Source organism: Notamacropus eugenii, chromosome 2, assembly GCF_028372415.1.
Source record: "Notamacropus eugenii isolate mMacEug1 chromosome 2, mMacEug1.pri_v2, whole genome shotgun sequence".
Classification (NCBI taxonomy): Eukaryota; Metazoa; Chordata; class Mammalia; order Diprotodontia; family Macropodidae; genus Notamacropus; species Notamacropus eugenii.
The window spans coordinates 247645482-247664309 of record NC_092873.1 but is presented as its reverse complement, the minus strand read 5'-3'; the positions used below and the strand labels follow the sequence as shown (position 1 = coordinate 247664309).

Here is an 18828-nt window from a genome sequence, read left to right as displayed (position 1 = left end):
CTATAAGTTCCTTCCTGCTTTGTCTATTTCTATCTACCTGGATCATAGCATTCACTTCTTACCTAGAATGGATTTACTTACTCCTTTCCCGATACACACAAGCTTGAAGGATACATTCAAATATATTTTATTTTTCCTTGAAAAACAAAAACCAGTGAATCAGTGTCTTTTATCACTGCCAGGGAATACTAAAGTGTCATGACTACTAAATCAGCTTTTGCAGACACAAAAAAAGGTGTATGTTTAACTAAAAACACATGAATAATTTTGTTCAACATATTCCTTTTCTGTAGCAATGATTCCAAGTTATCTTACTTCCTAATGTTTATGAGGGAAACCAGGGGTCAAAGAAAACAGTTCAGACTTCCCCAAACTTTGAATTGCATTTCCTTTCTCTTTCAATGGGCCCTACATGGAAAGCTATATTTTTCGCCCACTGAAAAATAAAAAACAAGAAATTCAAAAGTCAATAGTTTACATAAATGTTATTCATTATCCAGAACGGCCACAAAAAGGATGGCACACTATCAGTAAGCCCCACCTTCATTCTTCATCTGCATTAATGAATAAAGAGCCACTATCATTTAAGTCTTAATATGCAGGATCCTAGATAAGAAAATATTTAATATCGGTTTAATGAATACTTTGATCTTTCCATCTGTTTCCCAAAAAATTGAAAAAAAACCCCAATCCTACTTATTTTGCCCCATCTAACTGGAACCACTTTGCCACTTTTCAAATCTCCTATTATTTTGCTGCCATCTAAATCTGAAAGGCTTGATAAAAAACATTATTGCATTTTGTACATTTTCAAGGAACAATATGGAGTTCTAAATTTTACTTCAAATAATTTCATGAATTTAACAAATAATGCAGATAGAGTTTGCAGCCCACAAAAGAATACATAAAGAAACAAATATGAAGGGGGAAAGAATTCAAAGATATCTTATTTTGTGAAATAGGCTCATTTCTATCTATACTCAAAATACTTGACAAAATATCAATGTATTTCATATGAAAATTCACGATAAAGAACTAAAAGAAAATGCTTTATTTTTTGTCAAGTGTACATGCTCTCTATGTTAAGAGCTCATAAGATTCATCAGAAATTAAGTCTCATATATAATTCTCTAAATTTAATAAAAGTTAATAGAAAACACAAGAAAGCTAGTAGTGAACATTCTAACCCAGAGCTTGGGAGACCATACCCTCTTTAGCAAATAGGAACACTCCTGACATCCTAGTCAAGTCTCTTTTATATATTATTGAACAACTAAGCAAGTATATAACACTAAATAAGCTACTCAGGTTTTCTAGGCTTCAGCTTCTCAATCTCACTTTTTTTTTGCTTATTGTTAAGTCATTTCAGACTCATCATGACTCCATTTGGGAGTTTTCTTAGCAAAGATACTGGGGTGGTTTGCCTCCCCTCCCCAGCTCATTTTACAAATGAGGAACTGAGGCAAACAGGGTTAAAGTGACTTGCCCAAGATCACAAAGCAAGTAAGCCTCTAAAGCCACATTTGAACCCAGGACAACAAGTCTTCCTAAATCCAGAACAAACAGTCTATCCATCGTGTCTACGTAGCTATCCCAATTTCTTATTATTAAAGCTTTAAAAAAACAATCGAGATGCAGCATCTATTTCAATAAATAGAAAATAGCTTCTTCAGAGAAGGAACTGCCTCAGGTTTCTATTTGTATCCTCTTAGTGCTGACTACACATTAGGTATTTAATAAATGCATATCATAAACACCAAAATTATGGTTAATTACATGGTAATGAAGAAACAGACTATCAAACACAATTTTTTTAACGGCAGATTTGGAAGAAATAGATGATAAAGATGCTAAGATTTTAAAAACAGTAACCCAACCACTCTAAAGGAAGCTCAATATCCCAGATCTTGATTTGTACAAAAATTATCTTATGACTTCAGACAAATGAAAAAAAGCTTGAGAAGTCACTTTAGAGGATGTGAAGCATGTTAATGCAATGATAAAGTCTAGAATAATGCAATTCCCGAAGCATTAAAATTCATAGAAATTCAAAAGGCCATGTGCCCATCTTTTCTATTATTCAAAACATACTAAAAAAAGCAACAACTGAACTAAATTCAAACTGTACAATATAGAGAGAAATTAACTATCCACAAATTCAAGAATGAGCAGTTAGCAAATGTTATAAGTGGGATAGATAAATATCATCTATACTATTTTTGTAAATAAGATTACCTACTTTTAAAAAACATTATAAGCACTGCACTTTGTTGTATAAAATGTTAAAAGCCTAGTAGAGAGATAAGCACAAATAATTACAAAACAATCATTTCAATATTTACAAATGAGTGGAAAAATCCAATTTATGGTTCTGGGGACTATAAGATCCAATTCTGTAGTGTTATTTCCATCATCTTGTGGATTGTTAAACTGTCATGAAAAACATTCTCAGGTGAAGCCTAAGCAATCGATGCAAACTACAGATGTAAATTTCAGCTAATACTGTATTAGAGAGGCAAGCACATCCATGACAATGAGGGAAGAATAAGTTAATCAGGAGGGTTAGGGCACAGAGATTATGTGGGAAAATGGACTGGGAAGGGAGGTCAGAGCTAGATCACAAGCACCTTAAAGCCAGGCAACAGAGTTCAGACTTGGTTCAGTCAGAAATGGGGAGCCAATGAACACTTTAGAAATATGAATCTGGCAGTCTGCTGCAGAAAATTATTTGCAAAAACCTGCTTCTCCCATCATTTTCATCAACAATAGCATCATGTGTATAAATTAATCTCAAAAGATTTTATGAAGATAGGTATGCACGTAAGTCAGGCAAAGAGAAGACGACTGGTTGGAGGAAAAAGAAAAGGTTTTCTAGTCTTGAAAGAAGTGAAGGCTTCTATGAGGTTGCAGGAGAGCTAGGACAAATGCATGGAAATTAGAGATGCAGTGCTATGTCTAAGACACAGAGAGAAGGCCATTTTGGCTGAATTGCAGAGAATGTCCAATAAAGCTGGAAAGATAGGCTGGGGCCAAGATGCACAAGGCTTTAAAAGCTAAACATGGAAATTTTTACTTCAACATAGGGGTAATGGGAGTCAACAGAATTTATTGAGTAAGGGACTGACAGTATCAGATTTGGGCTCTCAAGGAAAATCACTTAGGTAGCTATAAAATAGCTGTATTATCCAGGGAAATTATTTAATCTCTCAATGCCTCAGGCAATTAAGACTATAAATTGCCTGGACTTCAGAGTTCCCTTCACCAAATAAAACACAGGTCAGCCCAACTCTCAACACCCCACCCAACTCCACCTCTCAAATCTCTGGGTTATGTAGCACACATGCCCAAACTTCAGGTGACCTAAAGTGGAGAGTAGAGAGATACTTGGTAGGTACGTAAGTTGCAGCATATTCCAAATAATAACTTATATCCAATAAATGGTAGCCTAAGAGATAATTTACAAGAAATGTATGACCAGAAAAGGAGGAAGGCTAGTTATATATAATAGATGAGCCAGAGGTCCACACTGGTGACCTTAATGAACTATAAAAAGACCTTCAGCAAGGATTCTTCTTGGGTATATGAACTTGTTTTTTGAAAAATATTTTCTGTCACTGTAATATGACTGGCTTTCTCTGTAATCCTATGTATCTTATTTTATGCATTTAAAAAGATTATTCTAAGAAGAAGTTCATCCATTTCAGTAGACGGTCAAGGGATCCATGAAACAAACAAACAAAAAAAATCATTAAGAACACTAATCTAGAATAAAGCTTCTGGCAGTCAGTCAACAAAAATGTATTAAGTACTTACTATGTACCAGGCACTGTGCTATGCCCTGGGAACACAAATCGCAAAAAGGAAAGATAGTCCCCACAGTACTGCCTTCAAAAAGCTTATAATTTAAGGAAGGAAGACAACACACAAAAGGAAGCTGTATGGTTAGGGGGCAGTGTGAGGGAAGGTGGTGCTTGGTTCATGCAACTGAGTAGGAAATGAAGAGATGGCTGGGCTGGGTTGTCCTCCTCAAACCCAAGTTTTGGAAGGAGTTCTTTCCATTCAGAGGGTACAGCCTCTGTACAGGAAAAAGGACCTGAACTAGCAGGAACTATAAGGAAAGGAGAAATACAAAAGATGTCACAAATGAAAAATCAATAAAATTTAGCAACTAAGTGGATGTGGTATGGGAAAGAAGACTAAGAAGAAAACATTAAAAAAGCACCTAGATGTCCAAAGATGCAATAATTTAATATATAAACATGATTGAATATTACTAAAACACAAGGAATTACAAAGACAAAGAATTCCAAGGAACTTCTATGATCTTTGTAGTTGAAAAATGTACCTCCTCTTCACTGCAAAGGTGGGGGGGACAGTGGGTGTGGAATACTGCACATACAGCTCAAATTCCACTTTCCGCAGGCCTTTCTTAAGTCTCTGCTCCCACCCTCAACCCCACAAGTGCTTTTTCCCTGAGACTACCTTCCAATTACAGTATGAATGTTATGTATAGAGTGATTTGCATACTGTCTCTTCTATTATAGAACATGAGCTCCTTGAGGGCAGGAGCTGCTTCTGCCTTTCTTTGTACCCCTATAGCTAATATATGACACATTTATTGTTGTTCAGTCATGTTCCATTCTTTGTGACCTCGTTTTGGGGTTTTCTTGGCAAATATACTGGAATGGTTTGCCATTTTCTTTTCTAGTGGATTAGTCAAATACATTAAGTGACTTGCTCAGGGTCACAAAGATAGTGAGCATCTGAAGGTTGAGCTCAGGTCTTCTTGATTCCAGGCCCAGCATTCTATCCATTGAACCATCTAACTGCCTCTATATGGCACATAATATATGTTCGTTGGCTGAAAGATGGTCACATGTGGCTCATGAGTTTGTTGGTTTTGGTTAATTGCTTAATTTCTTTTTAAAAAAAAAAACCACACTGGGAATGAATGATTTATTCATGAACAAATGTTATAAAAAAAAAAAAAAAAAGCACAGAGAATGCACAGGAGAAAAGTACACACCAGACTGCCCCTGATGAACTCAAGTCATCAGGTAAGGTAAGAATTATGTGAGAAGATGAACCACGTTCATTCCAAGGTACAGTTAAGAACTGGTGAATGTGACTCTTGGGTCATTGATAGCAATCTTTGAAAAACTCCAAAAAACCCCAGAAAACTTGAGTACAAATGTTTGAGGTTCAATAAAAGGGAAAAGAAAGGAGTCTAAAAACTACAGACCAGTGAGTTTAGATTTCAACAACATTCTAGAATGCATTATTACACTTCTGCCAAAGAATGTTGTGAATACAGAGATTAACACAGCTTCATAAATAACAGACCAAGCCAGACTAAGCTCACTTCCTTTATTGAAAGGACTACCACACTGGTAAACCAATGAACTACTATAACTGTAACTGATTTTAGAAGAGAATTTGAAAAAGTTTCTCAAAAGTCTTTCTTATGAACAAGATAAAGCAGGGTAAGTTAAGACAACAGGACAGTTAGGTGGATTCGTATAACAGGTTGAATGGCCAGATGCCAAGAGAAGATAAGGTCAACCTGGAAAAAAACTTTTCAGAAGGTCTCCACAGATTTGTGCTATTTAACATTCTTATCTATAGATAGTAAGATTGCTAAATTTACAGACAACACAAAGTTAAAGGTTTAGCTAACATTTTGGGTGACAGTCAGGACCTTAAAAGGCTAGCATGTTAAACTAAATCTCTTAAGATGAAATTTAATATAGCTAAATGTAGAAGTGTGACATAGGTCCAAAATTTCAATTTCAGGGGATAAGGTGGGAAAAATCTTAGCTAAAGAGCAGTTTGCTACATACATATTTACACATACACACAGAAACACAAAAATCCAGAGGTTTCAGTAGGCTACAAGTTCAACGTATTTCTTTAAAAAACATGTGATAACTCAGACTTTTCCAGGAAAACCAAATACAAATTAATGGATTATGAATTTTTTGTCCTAAGACCAATTCAAAATTCCTGAGTAGGCCCATTTGAGAAAAGGACTCTGGAATAATTAACAGCTAAAAAGATGTTGCTCAAGATGGCGGAGTAGAAAGACGCACATACACATAGCTCCGAACCCACAACCCACAGAACGGCTAGAGGGGACCAACTCACGGTGAATTCTGCACCCAGAGGCCACGGAATATTGGAGCGAGGGAGATTTCTGTTCCGGAGAGACCTGCAAACCTCTCGCGGGGGGTCCTTCGCGCTGCGGACTGGGCGCCGGGACTGGGAGCAGAGGGCAGCCCTGCAGCGGCTGCGGCACCATGAGGAAAAGATCCAAGCGGGCTACGGGACGGGATCTCCAGCGGCCACGCGGGTCCCTCCACCCGCAGGTGACGGGGGTCGGTGAGAGAGTGTCTTTGGCGGGTCGAGAGGGGAGTGGGGTGCCCCCATGATTCGGCCCCCCCCCCCAGGTAGAAGCTGAGAGGCGGCTGCAGACAGGGGCTCCCCAAGCGGGCGGTAGCCTGGATCCACTGTGGAAGGTCTGTGCATAAACCCCCTGAGGGAACTGAGCCAGAGAGGCGGCCCTGCCCCGACCTGACCATCTGAACCTAATTCTCACACTGAATAGCAGCCCTGCCCCCACCAAAAGCCCTAAGGCAGGAAGCAGCATTTGAATCCCAGTCCCCAAACGCTGGCTGGGAGGACCAGGAGGCGAGGTGGGTGTGAGGAGAATATTCAGAGGTCAAGCCACTGACTGGGGAGAATGGCCAGAAAAGGGAAAAGAAATAAAACTATTGAAGGGTACTTTCTCGGAGAAAAGACACTTCCTCCCTTCCTTTCTGATGAGGAAGAACAATGCTTACCATCAGGCAAAGACACAGAAATCAAGGATTCTGTGCCCCAGCCCACCCAATGGGCTCAGGCCATGGAAGAGCTCAAAAAGAATTTTGAAAATCAAGTTAGAGAGGTGGAGGAAAAACTGGGAAGAGAAATGAGAGGGATGAAAGAGAAGCATGAAAAGCAGATCAGCTCCCTGCTAAAGGAGAACCAAAAAAATGTTGAAGAAATTAATACCTTGAAAACTAGCCTAACTCAATTGGCAAAAGAGGTTCAAAAGGCCAATGAGGAGAAGAATGCTTTCAAAAGCAGAATTAGCCAAATGGAAAAGGAGATTCAAAAGCTCACTGAAGAAAACAGATCTTTCAAAACTGGAATGGCACAGATGGACGCTAAGGACTTTATGAGAAAGACAGATATCACAGAACATAGGGTGAAGATTCGAAAAATGGAAGATAATGTGAAATATCTTATTGCAAAAACAACTGACCTGGAAAATAGAATCAGGAGAAATGTAAAAATTCTGGGACTACCTGAAAACCATGATCAAAAGAAGAGCCTAGACATCATCTTCCATGAAATTATCAAGGAAAACTGCCCTGAGATTCTAGAACCAGAGGGCAAAATAAATATTCAAGGAATCCGCAGAACACCGCATGAAAAAGATCCAAAAAGAGAAACTCCTAATAACATTGTGGCCAAATTCCAGAATTCCCAGGTGAAAGAGAAAATATTGCAAGCAGCTAGAAAGAAACAACTCAAGTATTGTGGAAATACAATGAGGATAACACAAGTTCTAGCACCCTCTACATTAAGGGATCGAAGGGAATGGAATAGGATATTCCAGAAGTCAAAGGAACTAGGACTAAAACCAAGAATCACCTACCCAGCAAAACTGAGTATAATACTTCAGGAGAAAAAATGGTCTTTCAATGAAATCGAGGATTTTCAGGTTTTCTTGATGAAAAGACCAGAGCTGAAAAGAAAATTTGACTTTCAAACACAAGAATGAAGAGAACCATGAAAAGGTGAACAGCAAAGAGAAGTCATAAGGGACTTATTAAGTTGAACTGTTTACATTCCTACATGGAAAGACAATATTTGTAACTCTTGAAACATTTCAGTATCTGGGTACTGGGTGGGAGTACATACACACACATGCACACACGCACACATACATAGAGACCGAGTGCACAGAGTGAATTGAAGAGGATGGGATCATATCTTAAAAAAAAAAAATGAAATCAAGCAGTGAGAGAGAAATATTGGGAGGAGAAAAGGAGAAACTGAATGGGGCAAATTATCTCTCATAAAAGAGGCAAGCAAAGACTTATTAGTGGAGGGATAAAGAGGGGAGGCGAGAGAAAATCATAAGGTCAACTCTGATCACATTCCACTAAAGGAAAGAACAAAATGCACACTCATTTTGATAGGAAAATCTATCTCACAATACAGAAGAGTGGGGGACAAGGGCACAAGCAGGGTAGGGGGGAGGATAGAGGGGAGGGCATGGGGAGGAGAATGCAATCCGAGGTCGACACTCATGGGGAGGGAAAGGATCATAAGAGAATAGAAGTAATGGGGTACAGGATAGGATGGAGGGAAATATAGTTAGTCCTATACAACACAACTAGTATGGAAATCATTTGCAAAACTACACAGATTTGGCCTATATTGAATTGCTTGTCCTCCAAAGGGAAGGGGTGGAGAGGGAGGGAGCTAAAGAAGTTGGAACTCAAAGTGTTAGGATCAACTGTAATGTTCTTACCACTAGGAAATAAGAAATACAGGTTAAGGGGTAAAGAAAGCTATCTGGCCCTACAGGACAAAAGAGAAGACGGAGACAAGGGCAGAGAGGGAGGATAGAAGAGAGAGCAGATTGGTCACAGGGGCAATTACAATGCTTGGGTTTGCGGGGGGGAGGGGATAAAAGGGGAGAAAATTTGTAACCCAAAACTTTGTTAAAATAAATGTTAAAAGTTAAATAAAAAAAAAAGATGTTGCTGTGAATCCTTAAATCTTCCCCAAACATTTCTGAATCAAGAAAAGTCCCTGTCAGCAAATCCACTGTACTATAGAATGACATAGTGTCAGAGGAGCCCTAGTGGACAACTAAATATAATAGCAACCAAAATAAGCAAAATTTAAAGCCAAAACAAAAACTCGCCCCAAAACATACAACCTATAAACGCTTAGATTTATCAATCAAAAATCTGTTTATACAGTATCTTTTACATAGGCAACAGAGTAGCAGAAAACCAGCCTTGAAATTAAAAAAAAACAAACCTAGGTTCAAATTCCATCTCTATCATTTTCTACTTTTATGTCCCGTGGCAAGTTAATTCAATCTTTTCAAAAATCCAAGTAACTGCCTAAAACTGTAGTTGGCAGAGCAGTTGCAAAACTGCTTTGATGGAGAAGTATCTTTATTGGATATTCTCTCTATCAATAAAATCACAGATTCAATTGTTTTAAAAAGTGCATATAAGACTCAGAATGTTCCAAGTTACTTAAATTCCTTTTGAGTCTGAATTTTAAACTTAGTCCCCATCAATAGGACTGTAAACCAAATGAACTTTTAATAATGTCCTCAACCTAAATGTTCGGTATCTCTCCAAAATTAAAAGAAACAGAAACTTCAAGAAATTCATATGCATTGGAGAAAAATAAAACCTATAAAAGAAATATACTTAAGGAAAACACTATATTACATCAAAAATAATTTCATAGCATAGCTAAAAGGCACTTTAGAGCTCATTTAGTCCACTTCATTCATTTTATAGATGAGAACCTGAGGTCGGAGGGATTAAGGGTCTTATCCAAGGCACCAAGGTAGAGTATGCAGGATTTGTACCCAAGTCTTCTGACTCTAAATCAAAAACTTTCCAGTATACCACACTGCATATCCCAGTGATCAAAAGGGATTACCAGTAATAAAACTAGTAACTGTGATAGGGCTGCAATTTTTAGTTTCACAAATTCTATTTGGTTCATAAATTTCATTTCTATTTGAATAGAAATTCCAATCATTTTCACAAAAATCCTATTATATACTGAGTAATTAATACAATAAAGGCATCTTCTGTCTAGTTGGGGAGACAGAAAACAATTACAATCATTATTTACAGAGTACCTACTATATGGAAACTATAGGTGCTGTGGAGAATATAAATAAATAAGAAATGATGCTTCCACCAAGGAACCAACAATACAGTCCAAGAGTTATGTTATAATACAAATAAGTATAACACAAGGTGAAATATGAAAAAACAATGAGAGGTAAAAATGGTAGTTCAGAGGGATAACAAATTACTTCTGATTGGTTGAAATGGCTTCATACAGTAAACAACAATCTGAACTCAGACTCAAAAAACAGAATGGCAAGACTTAGAATGAACGAAAGTACAGAAGCAGGCAATGTAAGAAACAATGAACTTTTTGGTGTATAATTCTGGATTGCTTTCACAAACAGCTGTACCAATTTATAGATCCATCAATAGTGATCAATGTGTCCACTTTCCCACAGCCTTTTCAACATTTATAATTTTCCTCTTTTTATCATCCTTGCCAAGAGGAGGGATATGACGTGAACTCTCAGAATGACTTTCATTTGCATTTCTCTAACAGTGAACAGGGGCATTTCTTTTCATATTAGGTACCATCAACAAGCAATCACAACATCTTGAGACTTACATGAAAACCAAGTTAATTACAAGAGAAATAAACATGCATATGGAACCCAAAGAGTTCATAGTTCTAACAGAGATTTACATATTTGTGATGTATGTATGTATGTTTTACAACAAAAAGAGAAAACAGGAAGGGACAGGTACAATAAAGGTGGGGGAAAGGACAAAACCACTCCCGAAGAGGAAGAGCAAGAAGATGGCAAAAAGTGAATTCTTTTCCCCTGGGAACTGCTTTGCCAGGGATGGGGAAACTGAGGCATCCAGACCACATGTGACCCTTGGGTCCTCACATGTAGCCCTTTGAATCCAAACTTCACAGAACAAATCACAAAGTCAAAGGGCTGCATGTGAGGACCCAAGGGTCACATGTGGCCTTGAGGCTGTAGGTTCCCTACCCTTGTGCTAGACTATGAAGATAGGAGGATCCTCCACATATCTGCAAAGGTACAAGCTGTACAAAAGCATTACAAGCATTTTCCCAGCCTGACACAGACTGGCTAGTGCCTATCTTGCTTCCCAAGGACACACGGCATTGGGTGCAAATATCAAATTATGTCATCTGGGGGCAGGGCTTTGTATTTGACACATCTGAGGCCTCCTGCATGCTTTGGGTCCAATGTTTCTGGAAAACATGGCAATTTAAAAGACAAGTTTAGAGGATCCCTTAGCAGCCATTAACACTATAAATAATATGAGTTCTAAGAACCATCCATATATTTCACTAGACCATTTATCAATTGGGAAATGGTTCTTTTTCTTACAAATCTGAATCAGTTCTACATATATCTTGGAAATGAGATCTCAGAAAAACTTACTGCAAAGGTTTTTTCCTCAGTTAATTGCTTCTCTTTTTAATCTTTTATTAATATTTGTTTGTACAAAAAATCTTTTCATTTTATATAATCAAAATTATCCATTTTATAATACTCTTTATTCTTTGTCTGGTCATGTATTATTTGTCTTCTATTTGTAGACAGCCTAGAAAACAATTTGAAATTATACTATACTACTAGTAGGTCTATATCCAGAATAAAGAAAAGAGCATAAAGGTCCTTTATGTACAAAAATATTTATAACAGCTCTTTTTGTGGTGATAAAAAACCCTCAAAACTAAGAGAATATCTAACAACTAAGGAAAGGCTGAATAACTTGTGATTATTTTAATATTTGTAATGGAGTACTATTGTGCTGTAAGAAATAAGAAACAGGTACTTTTAAAAAAGACATAGACTTACATACACTGATAAAGTACAAAGTAAGCAGAATCAGAACAATTTATACTATAATATCCATATTATAAAAGTGAACAATTTTGAAGACTTTTATAAAAATAAAAAGAATGACGTGAGTAGAAGAACCAACAACACCGTAAAAACAAACAACTTGAAAGTTAATTACTATGAACAGTATGATGACCATGCTTGATTACAGAGGACCAATGATAAAATGTGCTGTCCAATTCAGCAGCAAAATAGAATTATGGTGCAAATATACACACATATGCATATGTGTAGATATATGTGTAGATATATTCATATACCACATACACATACATCTGTGTGTGTTTATATATGTGTATATGCATTTCCTATATGGACAATGAGTCATATGCTACAAGAAATTTTTCAATGGCAATAGAAGGGAAAGAAAATGAATTTCTACCTTTTTTTACTAGAGAGGTGAAAGGGTATTATAGAGTCAAAATGCTGCATGAACTCTCAGATGAAATAATTATTAGTTTTACTTTGTTACAAGAGACCTCTCATAAAGTGTGAGTAATCAGTAAATGTTTGTAATGTAAAATAAAACGCATTAATTTTTTTAAAAAATAAACTGAATAAAAAATACAAAGAGGGATAGGAACTTATATAACTTATGCAAAGTGAAGTAAGCAGAACCAGGAAAATGAAATGTATAATGATCACAACAAAACTGAATGCTCTCAAATTATAGTGACAAAGTTTCACTCCAAAGAAGGGATATAAAAATGTACTTCCTCATCCTCACTGAAAAGATGGGAAACTATATGTGTGAAACATTGAATAAAATTTTAGACATGGTTAACGAGATGGGTGGAGAGGTAAGAGAAATATAGTATATACTGGGAAATAAAGATTATATAAAAAAAATTAAAAAATAAATTTTTAAAAAAATTCATAAAGCAAACAAGACTCTTTTGTTGTTGTTGAGTCATTTTAGTCATGACTGACTCTCTGTGACCCTATTTGGAGTTTTCTTTGGCAAAAGATACTGGAGTGGTTTCCCATTTCCTTCTCCAGCTCATCTTACAGATGAGGAAACTGAAGTAAACAGAGTTAAGTGACTTGCTCAGGGTCATACTGCTAGTAAGTGTCTGAGACTGGACTTGAATTCTGGAAGATGCATTTTTCTGATTCCAGGCTGAGTGCTCTAAGCACTGTTCCAATTAGCTACCTTGAGATTCTTTATAAATTCATATTTTTGTAATGTTGCTCTAGATAAATCTTTGAAAGTGACACGCAAAAAGTGTATTTTACACACACACACATAAACATTAATATATAGAGAATTAGGATCAAGGTTAAAAGAAGAAAAAAAGACATCTGGGGGACAAAAAAAATTCCACCTAATTTAGTTGGAGAAGTGTTTTAAGAGAAAAATAGTGAAAGAGAAGGCTAGAAATGTAAGTTAAGGACAAATCTTGAAAGGTAAGTCAGGTAAAATCATTTAAATTTAGGTGATGGAAAGTAAATGTTTTTTAGTGGGAGGATGAAATAATTCAAGCTGTGCTGTAGAAAGAATTGGATAACATGAGTAGCATGGATTCAGGAGCAGACAAGTTATGAGACAGAACAATCTATGTAGAAGTAATAAGAGCCTGGGCCTAAAGTAGGGGAGTGGCAAAAGCAATATGGAGGAGGGGACAGATACAAAAGAAATTATATGGAATTAAATATATACCTGGGGCAAAGGAAAAGAGCTCAAGATGGGACAAAACTTTTGACGTGATAGGGACAATGCTTTTGCCACTAACTAAAAAAAAAAGTCAAGAGAAAAAGTTTGAGAAAATGAGATAACATAATACAGCAAAAAAACCACAATGGATTTGGAGTTATAAAACTAGCTATCCCAAACTATTAAAGTTGCTTTTGGGGTTTCCTAAAAAAAGTTTCTCTAAAAGAGGTAGGCCAGTCAATAAATGCTAAAAAGCAATAAGCCTTTCTACCTTGCAGTATACAGGGTGTCCCAAAAGTCTTACTGCAGTTTTAAGCTTTAATAATCTATGTATATCCTTCTCCTTATGCTCCTGTTTGCATTAGGCCTTTGGGGCCACCTCATAAAAGGTTAGTATCTTAACTAGCCAATTAGGGGAAGATGGGCAAAGAATACATCCAAATCAGATATGGAGAAACAAGGGTACAACAAAATCTCCACAGGAAGCAGAATGCACTCAACCAATGGAAAGGTGTGAGGCTTCCTTCAAGTGAAATTATCTTTAGGTCATAGCAGAAGGAAGAAAGGAAATAATGAACATTCATTCTCCTGATATCCAATCTATGCAGGGTTTGGGTTACTTCTCCTTCTTAGCTGCTGTATATCTGGGCTATCCTATTTAGGGGTTTTACAGGGAAAGGGATCATCTATAAGGCAAATATGACAGGTTTCTCATGCCTGATGTCAGATGAGATTAGGAAGCTAAACATTTCCAGCTCAGAAGATTTCAGATATTAAATATGTACAAGACAAAATAAGTGATGAAGCAAATATACAGATGAGAGAGAAAATATAGAATCTTAAGATACAGACAGAGGTGTTGGTTAGTTTTGAAATGGAAAAAGGAACAGGATGGGGTAACTAACAAGGAGAGAGTGTATGTCTAAAAGGCTAAAAGTGTTCCAAGAAAATCAAGTCCTTGAAATACCATAGTTTTTCTGGATTACCAAATCTAAATTTTAGAGACAGCTCAACAAAAGAGATTTTCATACAGCATACATCTGACCATGTCAGATCTCTCTCTTTTCCATGAATTCCCAGAGGCACTCTGGATCAACTCAAGGATCAAATATAAAATCCTATTTCGCATTTAAAGCTCTTCACAGTCTAGCCCCTTACAACCTTTCCAGTATTCTTTCACTTTATTCCCCACTATATAGTCTATATTCAACTATGATGACTTTATATGATGACTTGACTTCTTTCAAGACAAATCTGGACAAATCCTACCTCCTGGAGAAGGCCACTCTCAGTTCCTACCTTTTCCAGGGCCCTTTACTTTGAGATTACATTTTTTTCTCCTCCATTACCACAGTGTCTGTCATATAGTAAACACTTAATAAATGTTTATTGACTAGTTACTTTGGACAAATGTTACTTTGAATAAGATACCTCCCCAGGCTTCAGTTTCCTCATCTGTAAAATGAAGGAAAGTTAGATAAGACAACCTCTAAGTTCCCTTCCAACTACAGAACCTATGAAAACCTCAGTTTCCTAAGTTTGGTTTGTGACACTGAATTTGAAGGCCCACTGAGTAATTCAGGTACAGATTTCTGGCAAGCAGTTAAAAAGGTGAGTCTGAGGCTTGCAACAAAAACCTGAGGAGACACTGAAAAGTCAATTTTTTGTATCATGAACTCATTTAGCACTCTGGTGAAGCTTCTGGATCATTTCTCAGAATTTTCTTTTTAAATACACATAATACATAGGATTACAAAGGAAACCAAGTATAGTATATTGAAATACAAAGATCAAAATATTAAAAACAAATATAGTGGACTCCAGGTTATTAATAGACAAAGTTCAAGCCTTACAACAATGAATTCAACAAGGAAGAGAGTGTTTAACAAAGTCAAGAACTCTGAAAAACTCCAGGATAGAGAAGTCAAAGGAACAGTATAAAAGATTCAACAGAAAGGTTAAAAACAAAAAACAAAAAACAGGAAAGCACATCAATAGTAAGCATTCATATAGTGCTTACGGTTTACAAAGCACTTTATAAACATTATTTCATTTTGTCTTCATGACTCTGAGAGGTGTTATTATTATCCCCATTTTACAGTTGAGAAAACTGAGGCAAACAGAAGTTAAGTGACTTGCCCAAGGTCATGCAGCTAGGAAGCATGTGAGGCCACATTTAAATTCAAATCACCCTGTCTCTAGATCCAGTTCTCTATCTACTACCCCATCTACCTTATCACAGAACCAGGAGGGTTCAATGTAAAAAAGTCTCAAGAAGAGAAAGTTTCAAAGAAGAGAAATTCATCAGCATCAAAGCCCAGAGGTCAGGCAAATGAAGACTGAAAAGAGTCATTACACTTGGAAGATTAGGTCTTTGAGAGAATAAGGATACAAGGGTACAAAAAGAAGGGGAAATAAGTAGACTACAGCAAAATATCTGCTAGAGGAAGGAAAAATAATTAAAGGACAGAACTTCAAGAATAGCACTTCAGGAAACATTCTTTTATATGTGTTTATAGGCAAAAATAAAGGAGCCAGTGGAAAAAATATGATCCCTGATACCACGGAGATTGAGGCCAGAGGATCTCTTGGACAGCCAAGAGGGTGTCCACACTAAATTCAGCATCAGGAGTTGGGGTCACTAGGTTGCCTAAGGAGGGGTCAGGCCAGGTTAGAAATGGAGGTCAAAGTTCCCTCATGATGATCAATAGTAGTTTCAGGTTAGGGAGGAGCCACTGTACTTCCATTCTGGGAAGATGAGAGACCCAGTTTTAAAGGAAAAAAAAAAAAAGACAGAATAAAGATTCATGAGAAAAAATAAGTAATGAAGCTAATACATAGAAGAAATAGAAAAACATAGAATCTAGGATACAAGTATAGCATTGGTTAGCTTTGAAAAGGCAAAATGTTTCTTCCCCTGAGGTAAGGACACTGGATTTGGATTAAGAAGAAATAAATTAAGTCAAAGTACTGATAATCAAAGTAACCTATCCTTCAAAAACTATGTTCTCTCCCAAAACCTCACTACCATTCTCATACTTCTAAAACATGGGCATGGATTTATACCATCTGCTCAATGTGACTAAAAAGCCCTCAGATATAACTCTCCAAGCTAGGGAAACCTTCCTATGGACTGAACTAAGAAGTACTATTTTCATCGTGGGGAAAAAAATACATATAAATCAATATTTCACAAATTTCAAGAGTTTAGATTGTAAGATTATGCTGGGGGTATGTGTGGAGACAACAGAGCAGAAAGGCAGAAGAGGGGAAAGAGGGAAGTGATACATTATATTTTAACAGAAGGAAAGTCACAGCTTAGACTAAATTGTTTTCTACTTTATTTACTACTGAGAAGATGGTGGATTTCAAACTGTCCCTTAACAATATACTTATAACATTTCTATTTATCCAACATTATCCAGGAACTATAATATTCTGGGAATTTTCCAAATAACTGAAACCTATCCCTTTTAAGAACTGAAAAAAAAAAACCCACCCAAACTAACCACTTTTGATGGCAATTTTCCTAAAATGAATTATATAATTCACTAAGAGGATATGTAAACTTCAACACACAATACACTGGACCTAATTTACTGGGGAGCCATATAATTAAATGTTATACTACAATATAATTCAGGAACTACTGAAATGGTTAGTGGTGTTCACCCACAATATAGTGGTCACACATTGTGGTGCTTTTCTATTATCACCTTATATAACTATTGGCTATGGCTTCTTACTGCTCTCATGTTTGCTTCAAGTGTCTAACCCTAACCCTTTGCTGTTTTTAGGAGGAAATAAAGGTTGCCAGACAGTTAGGTTAGTAAAAATAATTTACATATATGGGTTCAAGTCTCAGATCTGCTATTTACAACCTGTATGACTTTGGGAAGGACCATTTGGGTCTCAGTTTCCTAAACTGTCAAATATGGGAATTGGACTCTCTGAAGTCCCTTTTAAGTGTGAAATCTGTGATACTACAATTGTTTTCCTCAATAATAAAAATTTTATAAAAGATGAGAATATCAAAATTTACAGACCTGACTCACATTTTTCCTTCCTCTTCCCCTTAACTCAGAGGCAAAATGGCCAAAATGAGAAGAGCTTACAACAATCAAAAATTAATCATATAAATTATATAAACCAAGGCATCTCTTAATAGATTCTCTGGATTCTAATAAAAACTCCAAAATGGGCTTTTATTAGACCTACCACAATTTTGGCATTACAGTTAATTAGTAGCTACAGATGGTTCATGGTGAGGCACATAGTGCCTGACTCATAGTAGGTGCTTAATAAATGTGTATTGGATTGGATTCATATTTTATGTAAGTGGCAAAATTTTAATCTGCTTAGCAACATGTTATATAGTCTGCTTCCTTTTTAAAAAATTTAACACAATATGTTGAAATAATTTGGAAAACTTTAAAATTATTATTAAATCCTAAGAATACTGAACTTACAATTTTTAAATTTTAATTTGGAAATATACCCAGATAAATGGGCTGCATATACACACACATATGCACACATAATTATACATGTATAATTATAATTATGATAAAATAAAAATATAAATGAATGACCATAATTAAGTTCTTATATTCATCCAATAAAGGACACAGAAAAGCATCTTAATAATTTCCAAAAGAAATTAAGAGAAAAACCTCCTGGCTGAGGGGTCTTCACAGAAAGCACAGAGGAGTAGTAGAAGCTTATGATGGCTTGAAAGGGAGGTACTAAAGAGTAAGCAAAAGTTAGTAGGCTGACCTCAGAAAAAGATAAACAACACCAAAGTCCTGCTCTGTTGCTTCCCAGATTTACATACTGAAACATAGGGTGCTACAGGAATTACTGTTGGTTAAATAAGTGAGAGTGCTTTTTCAGAAACAGCAATGAATCAAGTAATAGCTGCAAAGCTCTTATGCCAAAGAAAATTTAAGTTGAATAGGAAGTAAAACTTCAATTTTACTCTCTTGACTTGCTCTAGATTTAGCATATCTTTTTACTGTAACCTATCCATATTTACAGACACACACCCTGATTTTTAACCATTACAAAAACAAATTTCATAATAAATACAAATAACCCTGCCCTAAATCTTAGTTGATGGAACATTCATTTTAAGTACTACCCAACAAAATTTTCAGACACCAAAAAAATTTGGAAAATCTTTAGGAATTTATTATACAAATAGTTAACCTGTAATTATTCCAATAATCTGCCTAAGAAAGCTTGATTTTTTTACTAGTGAGTGCAAATTTAAAAGTCTTAACATTATTATGAAAACAGTTTAGACCTTATCGACTTCTTAAAAGGGTCTCATTCCTGAACTAGACTTTGAGAACCAATACTTTAGACTAAGCAGATTTAACAAATAGTTTTT

General features: G+C 36.1%; 1 protein-coding gene across 10 annotated transcripts in view; it reads right to left on the bottom strand.

Annotated features, from left to right (window-relative positions):
• The window catches only part of SCAF8 (SR-related CTD associated factor 8), a 284935-nt gene that overhangs the window by 249351 nt on the left and 16756 nt on the right, over positions 1-18828 (bottom strand). The gene's annotated exons all lie outside the window — the stretch shown is intronic.